Below are 27072 nucleotides of genomic sequence, written 5' to 3'. Positions count from 1 at the left end.
TACACATGTACAAATATATATACATATATGTATATATACATATATGTATATATATGTATATATACATATACACACACATATATATATACACATGTACAAATATATATACATATATGTATATATACATATATGTATATATATGTATATATACATATATATACATATATGTATGTATATGTATATATATGTATATGTGTATATATATGTATATGTATATGTGTATATATATGTATATATACATATACACATATACATATACACATATACATATATATACACATATACATATACATTAATGTATTTTATATATTAATGTAATTGTATATATTAATATATATATATATATACACATATTAATATATAATATATAATAATATAAAAAGATTACATATATATTATAATATAATATAATATAAAAAGATTACATATATAATATATACACTACTATGCATATATATAATATATGCATATACATACATATACATATATACACCACTATATGCATACAATATACATATATGTGTATATATATTTGTAAAATACTATATATTTGTAATATATATACATTATACACTGTAAAAAGAGAAGAACTAACAACCTTAATGTGCATAAATACATTATAAAATACACACAATATATAAAAGAAAAAGTAAAACTAACAATATTTAAAACTAAATCTAATTATTAAATGTAAAATAAAAAACATCAAGTTAAAACCAACTAAAATCTAAATATTAAAAACTAAAAATAGATACTTTATATTAAACTTAAATCTAAAGATTTAAAGCTATCACCTCAAATTGAAGACTAAAAAAACTAAAAATACAAACTATCTAACCAAAACTAAAAATTAAAAATAAAATTGTATATATATATATATATATATATATATGTATATGTGTATATGTATATATATATATATGTATATGTGTATATGTATATATATGTATATGTACATATTATAATATAATATAATATATACATATACATATACATATATGTATATGTATATTGTTAAAAGAAAAGTATATTGTATATTGTGTGTATATTGTTAGTGATTAAATAAAAAGTGTACAATATACACCACTAAAAAGTGATTATATATGTAATCTTTTTATATTATATATTATATACCTATACAAAGTATATATTATATGTATATTGTTAGTGGTGTATATATACTTGTATGTGTATATTATTTAATCACATAATGTATATTGTATAATATAATATATACTTGTTAGTGGTGTACATATACTTTTTATGTATATGTATGTATAGTGGTGTATATATTATATATGCATATAGTGGTTGTATATATGTATTTTATAGTGGTGTATAATGTATTTTACAAAGATTTAGATTTCTTTTTTTCCTTTTTCCCCTTGCATGAAGTAGAATCTAGGCCTAGTCATATATATGTATATGTGTATATGTACATATACATATATATACATATACATATATATACATATACATATATATACATATACATATACACACACACACACACACACACACACACACACACACACACACATACATACATATATATATATATATATATATATACACACATACACATACACATACACATACACATACACATACACACACACACACACACACACACACACACACACACATATATATATATACACACACACACACATATACATATACATATACATATACACATACACATACACATACACATACATACATATATACAATTTTAATTTTAATTTTTAGTTTTGGTTAGATAGTTTGTATTTTTAGTTTTTTTAGTCTTCGATTTGAGGTGATAGCTTTAAATCTTTAGATTTAAGTTTAATATAAAGTATCTATTTTTAGTTTTTAATATTTAGATTTTAGTTGGTTTTAACCTGATGTTTTTTATTTTACATTTAATAATTAGATTTAGTTTTAAATATTGTTAGTTTTACTTTTTCTTTTATATATTGTGTGTATTTTATAATGTATTTATGCACATTAAGGTTGTTAGTTCTTCTCTTTTTATAGTGATGTATTAAATTTGTTAGAGTTAATTTTTTTTTGAAATTAAAAGCGACAAAAAACAAAGGGGTTGGCCCTTAAAAATCAAAAAGCTGGTAACCAGCACATTACCAGCTAGTAACAAAAAACAAATAAATAGAATAGGAGTGCCAGCAGGCAGAGACTTAAACCATAAACCATAAATAAGCTAGTACCAGAAGGGAAACTACCTAGCAACTAACCACATAGTCCAAAAAGGCACCCAGGCCTAAGAAAATCTTAAATACAACTGATTACCAGCAAAACCATAACTGCCATAGAAGTATATAAAGTCTTTGGATCCTTAGATCCCCATAACTGAACAGAACTAAAAAAGATTTAGATTTCTTTTTTTCCTTTTCCCCTTGCATGAAGTAGAATCTAGGCCCAGTCATCGGCAAGAAACTTGCAGAGTAATTTATTGTCCTCCATGTCCATGCCAACTTCCTCTTTCTCTTGTGCCAACAATTGGAGGGTAGCAGCAACAGCATGAGTAACTTTAAGTCCAAACTTGGAGAAGGTGAAAAACCCCTCCTCCAAAGCTTTGACCCTTTCCTCCAAAGTTAGAGTTAGTTTGTTATATATATATATATATATATATATATATATATAATTTTTATTATTTTTATATTTTGTAATTTAATATAGTTTGTAATTTTAGTTTTAGATTTAGGTTCACAACTTTATATTTATAGTTTTTAATTTAGTATAAAGAATTGATTTTAAGTTTATAATATTTAGATTTATAGTTGGTTTTACCATGTTGATTAGGTTTTTCATTTATTGTTTAGATTTAGTTTTAAATATTGTTATATTTACTTTTCCTTTATAATGCATGTATTTAATAATGTATTAATGCACATTAAGATTATTAAATCTACTCTATTTTTATATTGTTGTATTATATTTGTTAGATTTAGTTTGTTATATATATATATATATATATATATATATATATACAGACACTCTTGAGTGTATTTTCCCACATTTGTATATTCATTTTTTAATTTTTTACTTTTATTTATTCTCAATGTTTTCCTTTATTACATCTATTTGGCTTTATATTGAGTAACATCAACCATAAATAATGAGGTTTTGAGTTTTTAATATATTTTTTATATTTACTCTCTTCTCTTTCTTTTCTTCTTCATATTGTGTGCTCCTTCTCCTTTCTCTCCTTTTTATTCCTCTTGGGCTTGGCTGGTTTGCATACATCTCACATCCTTCTCTCATCCTGATGATGGATCACAGAGTGTGATCTGAAAGTTGATGCTAAAAAAACATACACAATCAAATCCAAAAGCATAATCTCATATGCTGAATTTGATGAGGTAAAGGATTGCAAAACTGCTCATGCAATATGGATCAAATTGAAATATATCTATGGAGGAGATGACAACGTAAGAAGAGCCAAAGCAGAAAGTCTTAGAGGACAATTTGACCAAATGAAAATGAGTGAAGATGAAAATATTGCAAAATATGTGGAAAGAATCAAGGCCAGTGTAAGTGAAATCAAAGCATTTGGAGGAGACATTAAGGAGGAAATTGTTGTAAGTAAAGTGCTTAGAACTCTTCTTCCTATTTATGCAATTAGAGTGTCTGCTATTCAAGAGATGAGGTGTGATCCAAATAACAAGTTAACCTTGGATGCTCTAGTTGGAAGAATAACAACTTTTGAGTTAGATAACTTTGATAACTATGTTCCTAGTTCAAAGAATATTGAATCTGAATTTTAAGCTAAACTCTCACTCAAAGAAAAGGGTAAGAAATCAAAGTCCATTCAATCAAAAAGGGAAGAAGATGGAACATCAGAAGAAAGTTCAGACAGTGATCTTAAAGTTGTTGAAGCTCTAATTCCAAGAAAATATTCCAAAGGAAGAGGAAAGTACAAAGGTAAAGTTCCTCTGATATGCTTTTCTTGTGAGCAGTTGGTTACATTGCCACTAGTTGTCCAAATAAGGAAATAAAGGATGAAAAAAAAAGAAATAAGCACAAAGGCAAGAAGGATTCCAAGAACTAAAAGAACTACAAGGACAAAGGTATGAAATCTTGTTTTATAGCTAAAGATTTAGATAATAGTGAAGGTGAAAAGTTATATATTGCTATGGAAGATGAATTTGATAATGAAGGAGATAAATGACACTTATCTCTCATGTTATCAAAATTGAGATGTGGATTATTGACAGTGGTTGTTTACATCATATGACTCGAGAGAAAACAAAATTTGAGCACATGGAATATTATGATGGAGGTAGTGTGAGATTTGGAAACAATGGACCTTGTAACATAAAAAGAAAATGATGTATTTTATTAACAAAAGAACTTGTATGTGACAATGCTTATTAGGTTGAAGGACTAAAGCATAATCTATTAAGTGTGACACAGTTGAATAACATTGGATTCAAGGTAGAATTTATGAATGGATAGGCCAAACTACTGAATGGAAAAGGAAATCTGGTTGGATCTAGCAAGCAAACAAAAGGTAATCTATTTTATCTTGATCTTAGTGATTGTTCATGTTTTATTGCTCAATTTGAAGAAAGCTAGTTATGGCACAAAAGACTATGTCATGTGAACTTTGATAATCTAGATAAGATAAGCAAACATAGAAGAGTAAGAGGTATTCCTAGTTTGAAGAAATTTGACATGGGTCTATGCAAGAATTGCCAAATTGGTAAGATGGGAAAGACTAGGTTCAAAAGCAAAAACTATCAGTCAGAAGAAGTTTTGGAAATAATCCATACAGACTTATGTGGACCTATTGGAATAAAGAGCTATAGTGGAGAAAAGTTTTTCATTCTTTTTGTTGACGACTATTATAGAATGACGACTGTGATGTATCTAAAAGAAAAATCAAAAGCTTTCGAGAAATTCAAGTGGTTTTTGGAAAGAGTAGAAAAAGAAACTAGAAAGAAATTGAAATGTTTAAGATCAGACAGAGGTGGTGAATTCATACTTAATGAATTCAATAATTTCAGCATTGAAAAAGGAATCAAAAGACAAGTATCAGCCCCTAGTACACCATAGCAAAATGGAATAGCTGAAAGAAGAAATAGATCTATCATCGATTGTGCAAGAACCCTAATGATTGAAAAGAAGGTTGCCCTCAAATACTAGAAGGAAGCTATCAGCACTATATTTCATACCTTGAACAGGGTATAGTTGAAGAAAGATTCAAACAAAACACCTTGTCAGCTATGGTATGGCTAAAAACCTAATGTAAGTTACTTGAAAGTATTTGGCAGCAAATGTTATATCTTAAAAGAATCTAAAAAAGGCAAATTTGATGTAAAAGGTGATGAAAGAATATTTCTAGGATATTCTTGTAGAAGTAAAGCATACAAATGTTTGAATTTGTCTACTCATTATATTATAGAAAGTGCACATGTTAGAATTGATGAGTTTGCAGAAAAGAGTGAAGAAGAAAACAACAAGGAGCCAAAAGATTACAAAAGATTTGTTTACTATGAACCTGATACCCTACCAAATCTATTTGAGAGAAGGGAAGCTTCATCTCCCGAGGCCCCAGAATCCCCAACAGTTATTGAGTTGTGGATAGTGCAACCTGAGTTATAGTTTGAAGGACCCAAGTCAAAATCAGAAGATACCGAGCTAGTTCAAACCAAGCCTGATGAACCTGAGTCATGTATAGAAGCCCCTGAGCTTGAAACTGAAAATGAAGATGGTGGAACTCAGTCAAAGACCAAAGAGCCTATGTTAACAAAATCATAAGGCATCATGCACCTGATTAGATCATTGGAGAAAAACCTGATGGAACAATGACAAGAAGCAAATTAAAAGGTACATGTTTACTTGCTGAATTTGAACCTAGAATTGTTAAGGATGATCTAGAAAATGAAAGTTGGATTGAAGCAATGAATGAAGAGATATAAAATAACAAAACTTGGACTCTTGTTCCTAGACCCAACGATAAAATTGTAAGTGGTACAAAGTGGGTATTTAGAAATAAGCTGAATGAAGCTGGAAAAGTTTCAAGAAACAAAGCAAGATTAGTGTGCAAAGGTTATTCTCAAAAAGAAGGTGTTGACTATGATGAGACTTTTGCTCCTATAGCAAGAATAGAAGGTGTTAGAATTTTACTAGCATATGTAGCACATAGAGGGTTTAAGGTATATCAAATGGATGTCAAATCTTAATTCTTGAATGGAATTCTTGATGAGGAAGTCTACATTGAACGACCAGAAGGTTTTGTAGATCCTAGCAAAAGAGACATGGTTTGCAAGTTACACAAAGCTTTATATGGTCTCAAGCAAGCTCCCAAAGCTTGGTATGAAAGACTTAATAATTGCTTAGTATAGATTGGCTTTCAAAGGACAAATGATAACAATAGTCTATATATCAAGGAAGGACCAGATAAGAAGATTGTGTTGGCAGAAATATTTGTTGATTATATTTTATTTATAGGAAATGATGACTTATGCAAAGCATTTTTAGAAGAAATGAGTAAAGAATTTGAGATGTCCATGTTTGGTGAGATAAAATTCTTTGTTGGATTATAGATACAACAGAACAAAAATGGTATCTACATCACTCAATTTAAGTATATCAAGGAGATACTGAAGAGGTTTGGAATGGAAGATTCAAGACCAGTTGGAACTCCCATGTTTGTTAGACATAAACTTTTCAAAAATGATGACTCCAAAGAAGTAGATTAGACCTTATATAGATCAATGATTGGAAAATTACAGTATGTGGTACACTCAAGGTATGATATTGCTCTAGAAGTTGGAATAGTGGCAAGATTCTTAGCAAATCCCAAGGAAAATCATATGGTGGCAATCAGAAGATTTATGTGATATTTGAAAGGTATTGAAGACTATGGTTTATGGTACAAATTTGGAGGCAATCTAGATTTAAAAGTGTTTATTGATGCCAAATGGGCAGGAAGTCTTGATGACAATAAAAACACTAGTGGAGGAGCATTCTTTCTTGGTAAAAGACTAGTATCTTGGACAAGCAAGAAGCAAAATTGTACATCTCAATCCACAACAGAGACAAAATATGTAGTAGCAACAATTAATTTCTCTAACATCATTTGGTTCTGATGGGACTCAAATTTGAATTTCCCAGTTTGAGTGTCCATTCCAAATTTTGAGTTACTTTGAACGCTATAAATGCTTTTCATGCATATGTAACTAGCTGTCATTTCAAGGCCTAAGTGGTGTTTCAGTTATCTAACACCCTTCATTTGGCATATGCATTGTTTCATATTATTATTTTGTCATCCTGATTGGTTCGATGAAGTCTCATTTTGAGCTAGTGTCATATTTCACAATTCTGCCAGTGTCAAATAGTGATCAAAGGCCCAATTTGCCTTTGAATATCTTTTACCCAGAAATGTCTCATGACCCACCACTTTGGGATTGATTAGTATGCATATCAGTAAACCTATGTTTCAATTTTTTAGTCATTTTGATATGTTTTGAATACCTCAAAGTTGGTAATTTACTATTTTCATGCATTTGCAAATTGTGCACAAATCCAGGAGGCCCTATTTGACCTATTATAACTTTTGACTAGTTGACCCAAATAAGAAATTTCTTTTTGCATTATATTCTAGAGGTCACACACTTGCTATGTTCCTAATTTGAGCTTCTGACAAATTCATTTGTTTAGTTTTCAAATGTGATTCTAGATGAAATTTATAACTTTTACTAGTGTTACGAAATGCAGAATGGTCGGTAGCCCTATTCAGGATGTTATAACTATGAATCCATGGTTGCATGGATCAAATGGATTGTACCCCTACATTTTACTCTAAAAATACTATAAGTGTACCAGTTTATAAACTCTAACAAATCCGTATGCATTTTTTTCTAGGGCCTTTCCATTTGTAAAAATTGTTATCTTGTCAATATTCTCAATCCTGCAAATCTAGGTAGCCAACTTCAAACCTTTTCCAAATTTGCCTAGCCATTTATCATAAGCCCAAATTGCAAGTTCATATTCTCTATGTCGGTGTCTACCAATGCCCCAGTTTCCAGAACCTCAAGTGCCTGTTTGCCTAGTTTTTGAAGTCTAATCTAAATCTACTTTGTGTTTTTAACATGTGTATTTGTAGGTGATTTTAAGTAAGCAACTTTGGAGGTTGATATCTTTTGACCCTGATGTCATCATGTGATGAGATTTGGCAAGCTTGTCAAATATGTCAGAGAGATAGGATATCCAAAGTTTCAAAGCCTGGCTAGGTGTTTATATCAATTTTTAATTCCAGGCAACATGCCCTATTATCAAAAAATCATAGTTTTTGAAAACAAGGTCAAAGGAGTTTTTAATGATCAATCAGTGGTTAAATTTGATTTCACATAGTTTGAGATGATCGATGGATTAGTTTGAATATTAGCTATTTGAAAACAAAATTTGTTTTTAGCCAGACCCACTTTGGGGCCCGATTGACTACATAAGATTGATGAAATTATGCATGATTAGAAGATGTTCAAATTACAATTGGTTCATATAAAAGGCTCCATGATCTCATTCATAGGATAATTCTCAGAGTATTAAATTGAACATGTGAAATGTTAATCCTTATAAGTGTCTGATAGTTTATATAGTTCTGGGGTGTATTGTATTGCTGAGTTTTGGTTTCCATCAACGAAGTTTTCTCCTCCAATGTGCATGGAAGGGTTTAAGCTATTTGAAGTTAGGGAGGATGAGTAAATTCAGCCACGACATGAGAGGAAGAAGGCAAGGAAACCTATAGTGGGGTCTCCACAGCATGAAGGGAAGGATTCCCATAAAAAATGCCCAAGTAAGCAGATCCGCAGGTATCTAAGCATCTATGCCAAAGGGAGAGAACATTAACGACATGTAAGAAAGAGGAACCCATAGTTATAAGGGGCAGAAAGTAGATAGACAAGAATGTATGAAGTGTTGAGTATCCCACAACAGACACATAGGTAAGAGGAGCTTCAATGAACAATGAGAGAACCCACAAGCAGGAATAACATCCTTGGTGGTAGTAATAGAAAGCAACCGATCCCATAGAATGGGCAAGATAGTGAGCATGCATGTGCATGATAGGAAAGGATCCCATGGACAACAAGGATTTATAGCATGAAGAACCTCATGTGAAGAAGATTTTAGCCCATGCATAGGAGTCAACGGTTGCTTAATAGGGAAATCCCATGTGAGGAAGGGATGCCTTCTGATCCGCTGCATCACGTGAGGATTGGTGATGTAGTCCATGATAATGAAGGAGGCAAGGAAGGCACATGGCCTAAAAAGGCCCCATAAATGAGGACATGAAAGGTAGGTTTCACATTGGGTTTTAAATCCCACATTTATCACATAGTTGGCGTCTTCATTCTTTTTAAACACAAGTGCATACATAATAAGCATATTAAGCAGTCATAGCTTGTGGATGATGTGGAACTCGTGTGCTAGGCCCAACTGTATAGGTGGTGACTGTAGACACCTAAGTTTGATTACACCGCTTTGGTAATCTAATTTAACCATCTCTAGAGGCATCATTAATTAAATTCCTATTTAATTAATCCTTTGCCATCCCCTAGCCGATTAATTTAATTAATCATCTATAGTCCTAATTGATAAATCAAATATCCTATTATTTATCAATTAAATCCTATTCTTCTATCTAATTCCAAAAATCCCCATTTATTAAATAAATCTATTTGATAAATAAAATCCTCAAATCTAAAAACCCCTAACCTATCTCTAAACCTCCATTTAGCCTAATCCACCCCATCCACCCATACTAACCAAGCTTAGCCACTAACTCACCCACCCTCATTAATGCCATCCACTTGCACATCTCTAACATTCCTAATCTAATCCTAAACCCAAGCCTAATCCACCCCTTAATGTTGTCACATTCCCTAAATAAGTTTAAGACTTTCTTAAACCAAATCAAAGTCTCCCCTCAAAAATCCCAACCACCAAGTCATGAGTGCTCTTACAAAACATAAAAGACTCTTACAAGCCCACTAATGACTCTTACATCCATCTTCCACACTCTTCCCTCTTCCACACTCATTCCTCTTACATCTCTCTTACATACTCAACCCCACTCATCATGCCTTTAACCAACCCTTTACCCTACCCTCTCACACTCATCCTCCTTTTGACAAGTGTCACCTTCCCATTGGTGCTAAATAAGCACAATCCATGTGCTCCCCTTTGAGTTCATCTTAGCCCTCCTTAACCATCTCCCCATCCTTGCATCTAAGCCCTCCATCCCTCTACCCCTTGGCCTATAAATTGAATCTCATCCCAAGCCATTTCATCAACAATCTTTGAGCTAAAGTTACCATGCTATTTTGAGAACCAAAGCCATCAATCTTACCCTTATAATGCCAAATTGAGAGCTCAAAAAGCTACCAATTTTCCATTACCCACCTCCATTGAAGCAACTTTTGAGCATCTTGAGCATACATCCACATCAAAGGACACATCTACAAAATCAAGAAAGCATGGAGTCTTTTCTCTTGTGAGGTTTGCACTTTTTGTTTGCTTTTCTTTGTCTAAACATATATGTGAATTTAGTTTTGGTTTGTGAATGTTTCTCTTATTGTTAATGTTCTTTGCATTCTAGATCTTGTTCTACAGTGACTAGTATGAGAGAAATTTTGACCAAAGAGGTGTATGCTTCCAATGATTCCACGTGGTGAATTCTAGGAATCTGTTGGGAGGTCAGGAGGAGGAGTTTCAAATATTGTGATATTATGTCGACAAAAGATTTCATCATGACATTGGGTTGCTATGTGATCATGAGATGAGTTTCAAAGGCATGTGATGTTATGAAATGGACTTTGTCATGACATCAGGGTGTGGAAAATAGAGGTCTTCGATGCTACAACGGGGCCCATCGAGAGATCATGGAAGGTATTTTATATGATTAAGATGCTACGAAAAATCATGTTATCATGAGATCGGGGGGTAAGGTAATTAAGTGTTAAGATAATATGATTTGACTTGATTATAATATTGTAAATTTCAAAAGTTGCATAAGTTCAAATGCATAATGTGAAGCGGGGCCCGCCCAGATAAATGGCCAATGGAGAATTGACACATGGCATTAGTGGATTGGGCAAAATTGAAAATGAATAAAAAATAAAATACAAAAATGGTTCAACACATGAAATTCAAATAGTTGAAAGATTTAAATGTTTTATATAGTTTATACTATGTAATTTTTTAAAAAATTTCCATTTTAATTTTGTTCATGGTTTGGAAGCTGAATTTTCAAACTGATCTCAGGGGCACTATTTTTGTGTGAAATATGTAGTATAATATACTGATGGAACTGACAAAAGATGAAATTTCCATTTTTGCACTCAATATTTGCACAAGTGTTAACTAGAAGCAGCTACAGGAGGTTTTGTGATTCTGAGGGCTTCTCAGTGAAAATTACAGATTTATTGTTTCTAGATGAAATTAAAATCAGATTTTCATCATATTTGATTTCATCATTAGTTATGAATGATGAGTTGATTGTTTTAAAGGGTAGTTGGAAGCAATGGAGTTTTTGCCGGCAAAAGTAGAAGTGACATGCCAAAATCAGATTTCAAGGCTCCATCACAGATTTGATGTGTACCTAATATTTTCTTCTTGAGATATTTTGCTAGTTATTTTAAAGAGATATATCATATATTTTCTACATCATTTATGGTTTTTGGTTACAAGTAGATGAAGGAAGATGAATTTCAACAACAATAAAATTAAAGACCATTTCAATGGGACACATGTCAATTTTAGATTACAGACCCTGAAATATCTTCTCTTCTATATATTCTTCCTCTATGCTCATTGTGAGGGTTCCAATTTTTTGAGATTTTTCTCATGATTGTGAGACCAGATAGGTTCCAGAGTTAGAGAATTTCCTAACTGTTGTGATACCATCCTCAATATTCCTTTGTTATGAACTGCAGTAGTGTATTTCTTTTGAAGCATCTTAATATATACAGTCAATCCTTGGTGTTATTTTTGGAATTTTGACATACAAATGATGTATTCTTTTCAATGAAATTAATACAAGAACTTCATTTTCTTTAGTTTCATTCTGATTCTCAACTCCTTCCTCTGTTATCTGCAATCTTTTGTGTTTGAGAATGAAGAGCTTAAACTCATTTGAAATCCTTTAAGGTTGTATGTTTGGATAAATTTTCTAGTGGAACAAAGATCCATGTAAATGCTTGTTTACATTGACAGGTTTGTTTTTACGCCAGGAGGATTTTACCATAAGTATGAGAGTTATTATGAAGATTGTTGTCTATTTGCAAGTCAGATAGATAGGTCAAATATCTGGATATAAAAGTATACTTCAAGTGTCCATGTGTATGTTAGAGCTTAGTTGATGCCCAATGGACAAGGGACTGGTTAGCTTAGAGATTACATGTTCTTTATTGTTGCATACATGGGTTATGTTGAGATCCAAATTATCAATCGAATATCTTTCCCTTTATGTTTAAGAGTTGAAAGAGTTTCCCTCACTTGGTTTATCAAGTTCATGTGCTTTGTTATTAGCTATTTCACCCATGAATGCTTGCATAAACATAGAATATTAAGGGGTTTTATCTGTTATTGAGATTTAGTTATATGCCTTTACACTAGTACCATATAAAGAATCTAAGTTTGACCCACCTAGGTCTTGTAGAGCCTGAAGAAGAAGAAGGAACTAACCTTATAGTTCACCCAAGATCAGCAGTCAAGTGAATCCATTATAGGAATTTTCTAGCCTTAGATGTATTGGTCTAGTTTCTTGGTTATTTTCAAATCTATTAAATTAGGAGCCAACGGGTTCAAACAATTGTTGGAAGGAATGAAGGTAGAGATCAAAGATCCAGTAGTCATATATTGTGATAACACTAGTGCAATCAATATATCAGAGAATCTAGCAATGCATGCATTCCAAAACAAAGCATATTGCTATAAAATATCACTTCTTAAGAGAATTAGTGTAGGATAAAGGAGTCAGATTAGAATATGTGAATACAAAATAACATATTGCAGACATATTCACCAAGCCATTACCTAAGGATGCATTTCTATATCTAAGAGGTAATCCAGGGGTCATTCCCCTATCTGAAATTCATTAAATAAAGTTTCGTGATGCACCAACTAGAACCTGTTGAAGATCAATCAGTTGGTGCAGATTTGGCAAAGGCATAGTGCAAATGAATCAATACTTAAGGTACATTGGTATTTATAGAATTATTGTCTTTGGCATGTGTTGTCAGAGAGGGAGAAGTTTACTATCATATCACAGAGAGATTTTTGGAACCAAAATAAAGTAAGGAATCAAAGAGGGAGAAGTTTTCCAAAAAAGCAATTTGTTGAAAGAGGGAGAAAGTTCTGAATGAACTTGGTAGTAGTTGTTGTAGATAGAATCCAGTGAAAGAAAGAGCTCATACTGACAGAGGGAATTCTCAAGTCTAAAATCCAAAATTTCATTGTGCTATGACATGTTGTGTTGCCATCAATGCCAAAAAGGAAGATTGTTGGATACAATTGATTAATTGTGTGTTGTCTTTGATGTTACACAAATGTCATAATCATTATCAGTTAGTATATGTTGAGCTCACTTGGGTAGTGAAGGCAGTTTTATGTGTCTACCAAGCATTCTTGTGTTTGTCTAGTTTAAAAGGTAGTGCCTATTGAGTTCATTCAAACGTCAAAGGAAAAGATGCATAAAGTAAGTGTCAACCGAGCTCACTCGGTTAATGAAGGAAAGTTTGATGGAACTAGTGCTAACCGAGCTCACTCGGTTGCCAAAGGATTTTTTGCAAGTTTTTAATGTTAACCAAGCTTCTATTGGCTAACAAAAAAAATCATTTATGAGTTAGTTTCTACCGAGCTGGGTTGACTAGCGAAGGATTTTCTTATTTTGGCATATTAAGCTTAATTGATTTATCTATTGATTCCATTCGACTAAGATTATGAATATTAATTATTCTAAGTTGTATTTGAGTTGACTTGACATGGTGGAAGATATAAGGTCAAGTTGTGATTTCAAAGTGTGTGAGTGTGAGAAACAAGAAGATGTTATTTGAAGATTTAATGATGACAAGAGGAAGCAAATTTGAAGGATAAGTAGAATATCTTTGTGGAGCAAAAAATTTATATTCAATGAGGAAGGACCAAGTAAAAGCTAGAACAGAGATCTATAATTTGCAAATTAGTTGCATTCAAATCAAACCATCTCATTATTACTCTCGAACCATTGTAGCAGTGATCTAATCTCTTAACAGAGTTGGCTTAACAACTATTTGCAAATCCTCTAACAAGGTGGCAGTTCTATTGAAGTGTCTCAAGATCTCTAACAAGGCCACTCCTATGATTAAATCCTCTAATAGGGTCACACCTAACTGTGTGTTTTGTAATCTTTAACAGGGTTGGCTCCTAATAGGGCTCACTTCAGAAGAGTAAAAAATAGTAACTAGTTACAATTGGTGTTTTTCCCAAATTGGATTTCCACGTTAAATCTTGGTGTCAAATGTGTTCATGTCATTTCCTCTATGCTTGAAATTAATTTAAAGTAGTAATAATCACAAATAACATCTAAAGTTCATATGCTATGCATTTATCAAGTTACAAAATTCTATATGTGTTTATTGAGCTTTAGCAATATTCAGTCTTCAGTTTGTATTTTGTACTAACATCTAAGGGATTTGGGATTTATTTTAGTTGTAACTAATTCACTCCTCCCCTCTCAGTTATTCATCATATATTTCCAATAGGAGGTATATCAACAATATTGACATGACCTTTCTATAACTGTACTTCTCCATTCAATGTTCTAACATAGAGAAAATTATCAAGTGTAGCGGGATTGTTGGCATTTGTTATGCTATACAGGACCTAAATATGGACAAGGGCATATTTAAAAGGTCCAAACATTTTCATACCATAAAGAGAATTGAAGACAACCCAACAATTCAAGGACCCATACTTAACTTCAACACTAGATTTATCTCTAGCAACAACAGTAAGGTTCAAATAGTATGTAAAGCACACATAATTTTTTGACATTCTCGAAAGGTTGGATAATTGACATGCATGATTGTAATATTCTTGTCTTCTATCACAAAGGGATAAATAGAACACATGTTTGACATTTTATCTAATTAATGACCCAATAGTGACTTGGATGACACCAAAATGAACAAAATTTACATCCTTTGGACTTCTAATGTATTCTATTTCTTCAGGAGGAAAGATAGGCACCATTTTGGTTTGAAATGTTTGGATAGGGTCATATTTTAGTGTAAGATGTACTACCTTCATCCTACGGATTACAAAATTCTTAAAAGTAGATTTTGACTAGAAATTCTTTAATGGCTTGGGCCTATATGCATCCTTATTATATACACCTCTAGGCTTCAATTGAGGAGGTACATAAGTACTTACTTGGAGATCTAGAGTCCATTCATATGTCTAGATATTCGGTATATCTTCATTCATGACCAGATCCTCTGTAGTAGACTACATAGGAGATACTTCATACAATCCTTCCATACTAGCTTCATTAATTCTTTCAACTCCCTTATGGGTAGAAAATCATTGGAACTCAGCCATCTTTTTTTACAAGTGAGACGAGATATGCTAAGACACTTACAAGGGTTTTGCAGGAGAGACTTATAGACAACAATCGACTTGGTAGTTACAGATAAGACAATAACATAATAAATACAAATCTCAATCCCAACACCAAAGTGTAACTCTATAGACAAATTCTCTTCACTCTTAGCACTTATCTCAATCTTGTTACTAGAGATGGATAGATTCGTGTACTCAGGGACAACTTAGATCTATGGTTTTGATACCACTTATGGGTAGAAACTTATGGGCATAGTAGGATAACTATTGTATTGGATTTTTTAATACTTATGTCTATATACAATGTCCTATTATTTTAATATTTTTATTAATTTTTTTTTAAAAATTATAAAGGTTTTGTTCATTTTTGTTCATCTTTAGCTTGAAAGTTTTATTTTCTTTTGGCAAAGGTTGAAACCATAAATAATCACGAGTAGTTCATTTTTTTTGTCTAACACTACAACATTTGGGGTCAAATTGCAATGGCAATTTGTGACAACAATGTAATTTGTGGTGATTTTCATGTTTTTTTTTAATAATTATCCTCGAAGTCATTGCAATACTAACATTGGCATCGTAATTGTGATGCCCGCGTGAGTATAAAAAAAAAGAAAAGAAAACATGACATTAATAATTCCCCATTTGTTTTGATTGTGGAGAGTTGCATGCGAAAGAGGGTGGAGAGCGCTGAATGTTGCCATGACCTTGTGATCAGTGCATTTTGTTACTGTAATCTCTACATTTCATTGTCATGCTCTTGCTCTGTGATTTCATTGTTGTGATCTCTGCATTTTGTTGTCATGCCCTTGCTCTGCAATTTCATTTTCGTGCCCTTGTGATCTCTACATTTCATTGTTGTGACCTTGCTCTGTGATTTTGTTGTCATACCCTTGCTCTGTGATTTTGTTATTGTGCCCTTGCTCTGTGATTTTGTTTCCATGTTGTTCCCTTGTGATCTTTGTGCCCTTACTCTATGATTTTGTTGTCGTTCCCTAGCTCTACGATTTTCTTCAAAGGCAATGTAAATGTTCATTTATTTTCCTTCTAAACAAGTATCTCTTTATATTTCCTTCTAAACATGTATATTTAGAGATTATTTTTAAGGTGCTTATTACATCTTAGCACAATAGTAAAATTGATCCAACTACATACATATTCCATAATCCAAATAATAATAAAATAAAACTCACTCAACCTGTGCTAAGTGACTTACCTCAAGATCCTCCACAAAAATAATGTTGACCAAGAAAAATGGGCAGAGTTTGCAAGAAATTTTACAAAAACATATCATAGTAGATATTTTTAGAAAGAAACTAGTTATAACCTAGTTAAATGGGTCTAGTTGTTGATTAGCTGGGTTGATTACAAATTCCTGTAGAACTATCATTAGATTAGGTACAATAAAATGAAGAATTAGTTATTCCTAGATAGTAGGATCAAATACAAATTTCCAAGGTGATAAAATTGCATATGCAAGGAATTGAAGAATAACTTCATTGAAGAGTTGACTGTAAGGAGTTGAAGAAGCAAGTTTTGCTTATGTGTAAATACCATAATCACGAGGCTCATTCCCTTGCATAAGCCTCTGCCATAATGACATTCCCTCTAAACCATGCAAAGGATGTTGAAGTGGTTCCCGACCTTGAAACACTCTTATAAGCATTTGATACTTGGAATCATCGCAGGGAGACTGTGCCATTACTTGAACACTCTTATAAGCACTTGATATTTAGACTATAAATTCTCAAAGACACTTGCAAGTGATTCCAATGTCATAGTACCTAACACAATACTTTCCTAGATTCTATCTAGTGACTCCCATAATATCCTCTATGTTGTCTAGTTGTTGTTTCTGTTGTGCAGTCTCTTTCTAAAGCTACTCCTTCTCGTTCTCTTTCTAAAGTTGCTCCTTCTCCTTTGCTCTCGTGCCTTAAATTTTGATTATGAAACTTCTAAATATCTTCCTCTACCTTATCTAAAATCAACTTCACATTGTGTTGTAACTCTGGCATAATTATTTGATCATCAATAACTTTCATTTCAACATTCAAGTTTTCAAGATTCGTCAACACCGTCACTTGCAGACCTCTCTTGTCAAGCACTTTTAGTACTGTTTCAACACCATGTTCTTTCTTCTGAGCTAATAGTTCTTTAGGTGCATTTTCTTGTAAAACATTAATTTTGTTGAACAATTGTAAACTCTTAGAAAGTGCATTGTTATTTTCATGTACGTATGCATGCATGCATGTGTGTGTGTGTGTGTGTGTGTATTTATATATGTATGTATGTATGTATGTATGTACATATGTACGCACATATGTATGTATGTATGTGAGAGCTAACAGGATTTCAAATAATTGAAAATGTCTACAATTTAAAAATATAAAAAGGTTAAAACTATATGATAAATTGAACATGTTGAAAAATACTTTATTTCTATTAGTCACCAAAAATATAATAATAATTTTTAATAGCACTAGACAATTGCATAAGTATACTTTCATATGGCAGGACTTTAATATTCTTAACTGATTCAATCCTTATGCTTTTGTCCTTTACAGAGGCATATTGATTTTTTTTCTCACTTGTTTATAATATTTTCCTATCTTTCTTTGTTCCTATGTTATTACTATGTTTTTTTTACCATGTCTTTATTCCTTACATTTCAAACCCTATATAAATTATGGTTACGATAATGGGCCAAGGGTTGTAACCTTGTACATGACGATTTATTAAGTTGACTTAGCATTGATTTATTTCTTCTTATCATTTATTAGTCGATTATGTATTATATTGCCTAGTCAATCATATTAAATATTTATTGATTAGGGTTAATTTAAGTATTATACGACATCGATTAAGTGTGTGTGTGTGTGTGTGTGTGTGTGTGTGTGTGTGTGTGTGTGTGTGTGTGTGTGTGTGTGTGTGTGTGTGTGTGTGTGTTTGTAATAGATGGAAGCCTATATTATTTATTATATATTATTATTTTAACTATGCATTAAGCTCAAGTAGACTCAAACCCAAGATGTCGAAGATGAGAAGTTCACAATTTATCGTTGTGTTGTAGGCTCCCCCTAATATTAATCATATGTTATCATAGTCAAATAGCTAATTATTGATCAACAATAATTGAAACAAATGCACATTAAAATATAATTATATACCAATGACGGCTTGTGATACTAAGTGTTGCATATACTAAATGTATGAGAGACAAATTTATATTTTTGACTCATTCTTGTATGCTCCAATTTTTATGTACATAACTATCACCAATAGAAACTTAGCATGTCTCCCTAACCATTTATGCTCAATCTCTTAAAGCCACATTGGGACATATATTATTTTTATGCCTTAAATCGTTGAATGAGTTTTCCATAACAATAAGGGTCACATCACCATTCTTTATCTCATCATTTCTAGTAATATCAATACTCCTTAAAAAAAATCTCCACTACATAAGCTTATCATCATTACCATCTAGCAAAACTTGTTTGATAATAACATGGTGTATCTATCAATGACTATCATTTTATATGATTTATGTACTTTCATACATATGGTTTACAAAAATAAATTTCATTTAAATGTTCCCCCCCTCTCTTATACTTAATTATATCCTATATAGAATTGCAATCAATTATAGAAATCTAGTACAAACATTCTCACAATTTATTTTATAAATAATTGGAAGTGCCTGAAGAGACTCATTTTTGTCGCATGATATATGTTATGCTTAATGTGTTTTACCACCCACTAGCCACCAACTTTACCACTTACCACATAGGTGAAATATCTCTTCTACTACTTATGATTATTTGTGCATTGAGTAGCTTGTATTAGTTGCTACTTGTGATACATAAGCTACTCATGTTGTATCTTCATTTCATTTTGTAAGTTCCAATGCAAAGTACCTAAGAAATGGAAAAGCTCTCATGATGACATATACCTTGTAAAGTAACAATACCATATTTTATATTCTTTTATTTTGAATATTTACTTTATATGCATGTTTTTGGTGTTACACATTTTGAACTCAATGATCATTCTTGGATTTCTATATACTTGAAAGTGACAAAATGTAATAGTGAACTTTATATTTGACCTTTTTCATTTAGTTATATACTAATTTGAGGAGGGTAGTTTATCAATTTACATATCAACAAAGAGTGTGATTTTGTGTAAACTTGGTCCCTTCCACTAGATCATTTGCTTATCAATTTGCAAAATTCTAATAGACCTTTCTCCACTTTATCCATATACATGCATATCTCAATATAATTATAAATTTATGACATCTATTACACATATGTATGCACTTATAACCATGTGTTTGTCATCTACATTACTAGATAAATAGATTATTAGATAATATATGTATGCCCAAGACATTTTTGCAATAATAGATATGACTTTCATCTACTTGTTAAACCTTTTGATTATAGTTGAAATGTTTTCTGATTTCAAAATTAAATTATAATTATTTTTAGACAATAAAAAATGAGTATAGTGCCCCCTATAAACTATAACTCTTTGAATAAACTTTTTAATTTGACTAATGATGTTGGTATGACACAACTTAACACATCATCAAGTACAATGTGAGTTTAAGGAACATTGGAACAAAAGAAGTTATGGTTTACCACACAAAGCTCTTGATAATTCAACCAAACCCCATTCCTTTGAAATAAATTATTAACTATCATAATCTATTCCTAATAAAATTAAATCACAAAAGTTAAATTATTCATAAGATACAAAAAATATATATCACTTTCTCGATCCCAACATTAAAAAGTATTATTTACTTTATTTATTATTCCACATATTTAATATCTATTAACTTACTCTTGGAAAATTATTTTCTTTATATTGATTATTGTAGCTTCAATTTGAAAAAAAAAAAGATTTTATGTTTAAAATTCCCTAGTTTTCAAAGGCAAATCTTTTAGAGTCCTTTACTGGTAGCCTTTCTTTAACCCAAACAACCAATGTTCCTTCATAATAGATCATTCTAGTAGTTTTCTTAATATCCACATTGAACTATCAACAAAAGAGAATATTAAATTGACACGTAACAAGTTAGGGAAATATGTAAGTTTTGTAAAAATTGAATATAGGTTCTCCAATCCAGTTATCATAGTCAGTATGGATGCCAACATCTATAAACCTAAGCCCTTTAATATTTACATCAAGGGAAGGTCACTCATAATACAATCAAGATTTAAATAAGGATCTTTCATAGAGGACCTTGCATCAGCTCCTTTGATCCATAATCAAATCCCTTATTTTCCTTATCCTCCTCTGGACACACATATTATCTTAAATAAGGAAAAGGGAGGCTTTAACATTATGGAATCCCCTATAAGGGATGATTTGGAAGAGAGAGAAATAAGAGAATTTGCATCCTCACTCCCCTTGGTTATGGTGGGAACTGTTATATCTATAAAGCAGGGAAGGAAGGCTTCAAAATTCATCATCAAAGCTCCCCTTTCAACCTATTCAAAGTTAGATATAGTTGCAAATAAAACAAGGGGCAAGGAAATTTCTATGCTAGATCTTGGCAAAATTGTGGGGGTAGAAATCATGGAGGCAAGGGGACTCAAAAATGGAAAAGTCTAAAAAAGATAGAGCAATAATACGTAATGAGGAAGAAGGAGGCTTCAAAAGTGAAACAAGTCAAAGGAGAGAGGAAAATGATCGTGGAGGAGGGATCACCTAGATAATGATATAGATATCCAAGAGGAAACATTGTGTTCATCAAGCCCTTCGAATGAGGAACCTCATAGCCAACCTAGAGTGGAGAAAGAGATCAGGATCATTTATGAGCATTTATGTGAGTTTGTATTTAATGAACTAATGAATGCATCTGTGGATGGAATTTGTGATGAGGAAGAACAACCAAGACAAAAGGAATTGTTGATCAAGGAAATTTTGAAAGGTGTTGATCAGATGGAGAAAGTGGAAATGGAAGAACTACTAATAGAACTAGAAGATTGTGAACTAAACAACCATGGACAAATGGGGATAGACATGACTCAACCAAGTAAGAATAGACTTGATTGTGTAAAAACAAATAAAAAGAGGGAAATAAAATCCCTACAAGAACTAAGAGTGAGGGATGGATGTACTCATGGTCAATCCAAATTAACAAACCTCTTTAATGTAGGGAGGTATTGGGGAAAAATACTTTTAAAGTCACCATAAATGTCCTAACTTGGAATGTTAGGGGTTTAAACTCCCCTAATAAGCAGTGGGTCCTACAATGTTGCATATAAAAAATTGAAGCGAAACTCATTTTATTACAAGAAACAAAGCTAGATAAGAATGTGATGCAGGAGCATCCAGAGGTATAAGGGCAATCCTGTGTCACCCAAAAAAAAAAAGTACTTAGACTTAGTTTCTGTTTCATGTCTTTACATTTTTGGATACCCATTTGGCTCAAATAAAGGTTCCAACTCTCATAGTTCAACTATCAATGCATTTGAAAATCCTGAAAAAATAGGAGCATGTATCTGGGCCATCATTTCGGTAAACTAGAAGGTGTAAATTGGCCAGATGAATGTAATCATGATTTAGAGAATTCCAAAAAAAGAATCAGGTCAATAGGCCCCACGGTTTGAAAGTTATTGCAGTTTTTCGGGTTTTGGAGACCTCCTAAGAATGCTTCAAAGTTAGGTTTGGGGCATTAAATGACCTCGAAAAGGGTTGAAAAATGGGGGATGAGCAAAGCTTGTCCATTGGGCTATAGAGTGCTTCGAGAGCTTTCCGAAAATGTAAACGGTTCGTCAATCAGAGCTACGGTTCAAAAGTTATGCCTCCCGAAAGTTCGGCTACCGTTTCTGGATGCTTCTAGATTTGCACCAACTTCTAACACAGCTTCTGGAACCTTCTATTTTGTCGGTGGATGCCTACTAGCACTTTCTAGAATGTACTCCTAGTCCTTAACCCTCCGAGGTCTATTTAAGGAGATTTTTGGCATTGTAAAAGGCAGTTCGGAGTGGAGTTTTGAGAAGAGGTGCTAAAAGGAGAAATATTCTCCAGATTTATGCTATTGTAAGCCCTTAGGGCATGTTTTGAAGTTTATTTTCTCTGCACTATTTGTACTAGCTTATTTTCTCAGTTAATATAATTTTCCCTTTCTGTTGGTTCCATTCTGTTCTTGGGTTGTGTCCCCATCAGAATGATATAGAGGGTTGAAAAAAGAATCTAGGATTTAGGGATATATGAGAATCTCTAGCTAGGGGAGCCTCAAGATGTTTGTCTTTCATATGAGACTTTAGGCTTGTGACTATAACATCTTTAGAAGATCATAGAAATTGGAGTTTTGACTTGGTACCCAAATGAAGTTGAACTTCAAGATTTTTAATGTGTATGAACCTATTCAAAATATGGAGAAAATTAAGATCTTCAAATTTATTGAAGAAAATTTAATTGTTTATAAAAGAGAAATTTCTATCATAGGATGAGATTTCAATACTATAACTAAGGCATCTAAAAAATGGGACGAAACTCAGGTACTCCCTAAAGTAGTAGTAGATTTTAATGACAAGATTAACAAAAATTAACTAATAGATATTTTTACTTCTAGAGATAGATACACTTGGAATAATTGGAGAAAATGATTCATCTTTATTGTAAACAAAATGTTTTTTTTTTTCTTTCAAATCAGGTTATGGAAAAACATCATTTACTTTGGAACCAAAAGTGAAACCCATCTTGGGTTCAAACCACTACCTAGTTGAATTACGCATCAATAAGGATTAAAAACCATATAATTTTTCTTTCAAATTTAACAAATGTGGTTTAAGGATGAGGGATTTCTAAAGATGATTGAAAAATGGTGGAATAAAATTGTGTTAGCTAGGTATAAACTTTACCAATTGGTCAACAAACTAAAAATTATTAAGCAAATGGCTAAGGTGTGGAATTCTAAACACTTTAGGGAGATGAATAATATATTTATCACTCTTATCCTTAAAAAGTAGAAACTGGGGACCTTTAATGATTATTTCCCCATGTAATGTCCCTTTTTTTAGCATTCATAGCATGATGTTGTCATTAGCCTATTTCACCACAGTCTCATAGGCTAACCAGGACATTAAAGGGACTTAGAGGCCATTTGGCCTAGATAGTTTCAGTTGCAAGTCTTTCTGAGGGGTTTCGAGGCAACTTTGGGATACTTACTATTTATAGTAAGTCATCTTGGATATGGTCGGACATCCAGTGGCAGCGGTATGTCGATGGTAATTGTTTAAAATTGGCAAGAAGACTTTGTTTATCGTTGATAAGATTTGTTATGCATTGATAAAGCTATTTTATAAAGTTAAATTTAAATATTCAACTTTATTAATGCATAGACTATAGTTTGTGGGAAATATTTAAATTAAAAGAGTCCCCTTTATTTTATAACACTTTGGAGACATAAGTTACATAAAAGGGAGTGATGTTTTATCCCGCATTGAGAAAACTAAGGATGGAGCCCTTGTGAGAACACTATAAAAGAAATGGAAGAGCTTCTTTTAGGCATGCTTGGAAATATCAAAGAAATTGGGAAATTTGTTGGAGATTATGTCTCAATAGTTTGGAGGACGAAATCCCTTCAAGCTGGAAATCTTGACGCCATTGAAAGATATGGTCTTGAGATTCAACATAGTAGCAGTCCGAAAAGGCGAAACCAAAAAAGCAGGTTGAAAAAGCGGGCACGAAAAAGCTGTCCGAAAAAAGTGGAACCAAAAAAGCAGGTTGAAAAAGCGGGTGCGAAAAAGCAGGCCAAAAAAGCAGTTCGAAAAAAGTGAAGTAGAAGGGGCAGCATAAAAGAAAATTATTACAGTCATCTACAACCAGGTTCTTTGTTATGTATTGTTTTTGAGGGGGTTATAAGCTTTCAGTTGTAAGTGTGCATTATACCAGCATTATCATTTTGTAATCCATATAAATGCCAAAGTCTTGGCCATATTTCATGAGCATTGTAATTTTCATTGCAATTAAGAAGATAATAGTTGCTAGTGCCATTTAAGCAATTTAATATCATTATTTATCAGCTAGTTAGTTTGCATACCAACTGTTTGTAAAAATGCCAATTGGTTGTAGGTGTTCATTTCTCATGCTTAGATCATATATATGCACTAAATATTGTCAAAATTAGTAGCACACTCATGTTAGGTCATTGTGTAGTCCATTGTAGTCTTCTAGCACAAGATTTTCATTGATGCAAATTGAAGAAAAAGTCATTTGAAGCTAGCTGAAATACTATATCAGTCATACGTCCCTTGCATGAGAATTGTTTGATGAAATTCCTTGAGCTTTCATTAGCATTTTTGAGGGCAGATTTGAGGCGGGCCATTACACCCCATAGCTCTTTACAGTAGTCTCTATAAAATATTTACTAAGACTATGGCAATGAGAATTCATAAACGTCTCCCAAATCTAATTAGCGAGGAACAAACATGGTTTATACAGGGCATATTTATTTTTGATTGAGTAATTATTTCCCAAGAGGCTATATATAGCATTCAAAACAACTAAGAGCCTAGTATGTTAACTAAGCTAGATACTAAAAAAACATATGGTAGAGTGGATTGGAGCTTTTAAAGGAAATTCCTTGAAGCCTTTAGGTTTGCAAATAATGGGTGAATTTAATCTTTGAATGCCTATCCTCCCCTAAGTTATCCATGCTGGTAAGGGGATCACTCAAAGGTTTTTTTGGAATAAGAAAGGAACTTAGACAAGGGGGTTTGATACCCCCTTTTCTTTTCATCTCAATTGCAAAAGTATTGGGAAGATCAATAAACAAATATAGGTATGAAAAGACTATCAAAGGAATAAGGATCACTAGTGACCTAGACCCAATAACCCACCAATAGTTTGTTGATGACACTATGTGTTATGGACAAAGTAGCATAGAGGAGGCAAAATGATATAAACCAATAATAAGTCAATACACCAATGCATCAGGTCAAGAAATTAACCTTGAGAAGTCATAAATCTTCCTCATTGATACCCATCCTAATTTGGAGTAGCAGATTTGCCAAATTTTGAATTTCAAAAGAGGAAGTTTACCTTGTAAATACTTGGGTCTCCCTTTACACAAAGGGGCATGCCCAACAAAATTATGGCATCAAATAACAAAAAATATCAAAAGAAAAATGTCTTTCTTTTGTAGGTAGAGCAACGATAATACAATCTAGCCTTTCAACACAACCTATTTATCAATTATCTTGTATTGACCTTCCCATAAAAAATAGAGACAAAATCAATAGACCCCTTAGGAATTTTTTTGGCATAGAATAGGGGGAAAGAAAAAAAATTCCCTATTGGCTTGGGATAATATATGCACACCAAAATATGAGAGAGATGTCAAGATCTAGGATTCTTAGATATCTAAATAGGGAAGTGTGATACTAAGAGGGTGGGGTGAATCAAGATCTACAAAACTTCTTTCTCTTGAACATGAAACACATTTGATATCACCACATAAAACCCTCATTTAAACATTCATCTCATATCAATGACACCATTCATATGAACATAATATCAGATCTATCTTTGAACTACATAAATGTAAACTCATAAACACATAACACATGAACACACATATTTGGTAACATAGAAACCCTCCAAGGTAAAGGTAAAACTGGGATGGGGATGACACTCACAAAACCTTCACTACTGTAGCAATAAAGTTGTGCCTATTAAGGCTACAATAATTCGATCACTTATGATGATCTACCCTGTTAAAGGCTAAAATAATTGCTAGGTTCTACCTTGGTTAAAATATTTTACATTACAATGAAGTGAGTACTATGTTAGGATATTTAAATAATCCTATTAAAGCTACTCTATGAAGAGATTCAAATCCTAAAACACCTGTTAAAATGTTCAGTACCTAATCCTTTTGTTAATACTTTAATGCTTGATAACAAGTCTCCTCTATGCAATATAATATCACCTGACTGTGATAGATATGTTAGCATGAATGCTAATGGTATTCCTTTGGGGGAGTATCCTAAGCATTAGAAAGACAAGTTATAATTGACATGTTGCATTTATGTCTGTATTTGTCATTGATGTCAACATAGTATTATTTTTGTGAAGACTAGCAGAGTAGCAGACAGAGAACAAAGTTGTACAGACTATGTACTAATGATGAGGTTAAGAATAGTTGAAGATATGTTCTAAATTGTGTCATGATGAAGTGGACAAGTGCACATATAGAGAGGCAAAGACATGCAAGAGTTGTTCATGATTTACAAAGGATAGTGTGCAGACATAGTACCCAATAAGTGGTTTTTGATGATTGAGTTGTATCTCTTAAAAGGGACAGAATCATGATATGCGTAGTTAGCCTATGATAGTAGACAACCTGATGATGACATTAGCAAGTGTGTACTGACAGAGGCCATACGTGTGAGAATTTGTTAAGATTGCGAGTCGAAAGTGATTTTTAATTATGAAAAG

The sequence above is a fragment of the Cupressus sempervirens genome, chromosome 3, assembly GCF_028749045.1.
Source record: "Cupressus sempervirens isolate cs-2001-9-10 chromosome 3, ASM2874904v1, whole genome shotgun sequence".
In the NCBI taxonomy this organism is placed as follows: domain Eukaryota; kingdom Viridiplantae; phylum Streptophyta; class Pinopsida; order Cupressales; family Cupressaceae; genus Cupressus; species Cupressus sempervirens.
Note: the sequence above shows the minus strand (reverse complement) of the source record.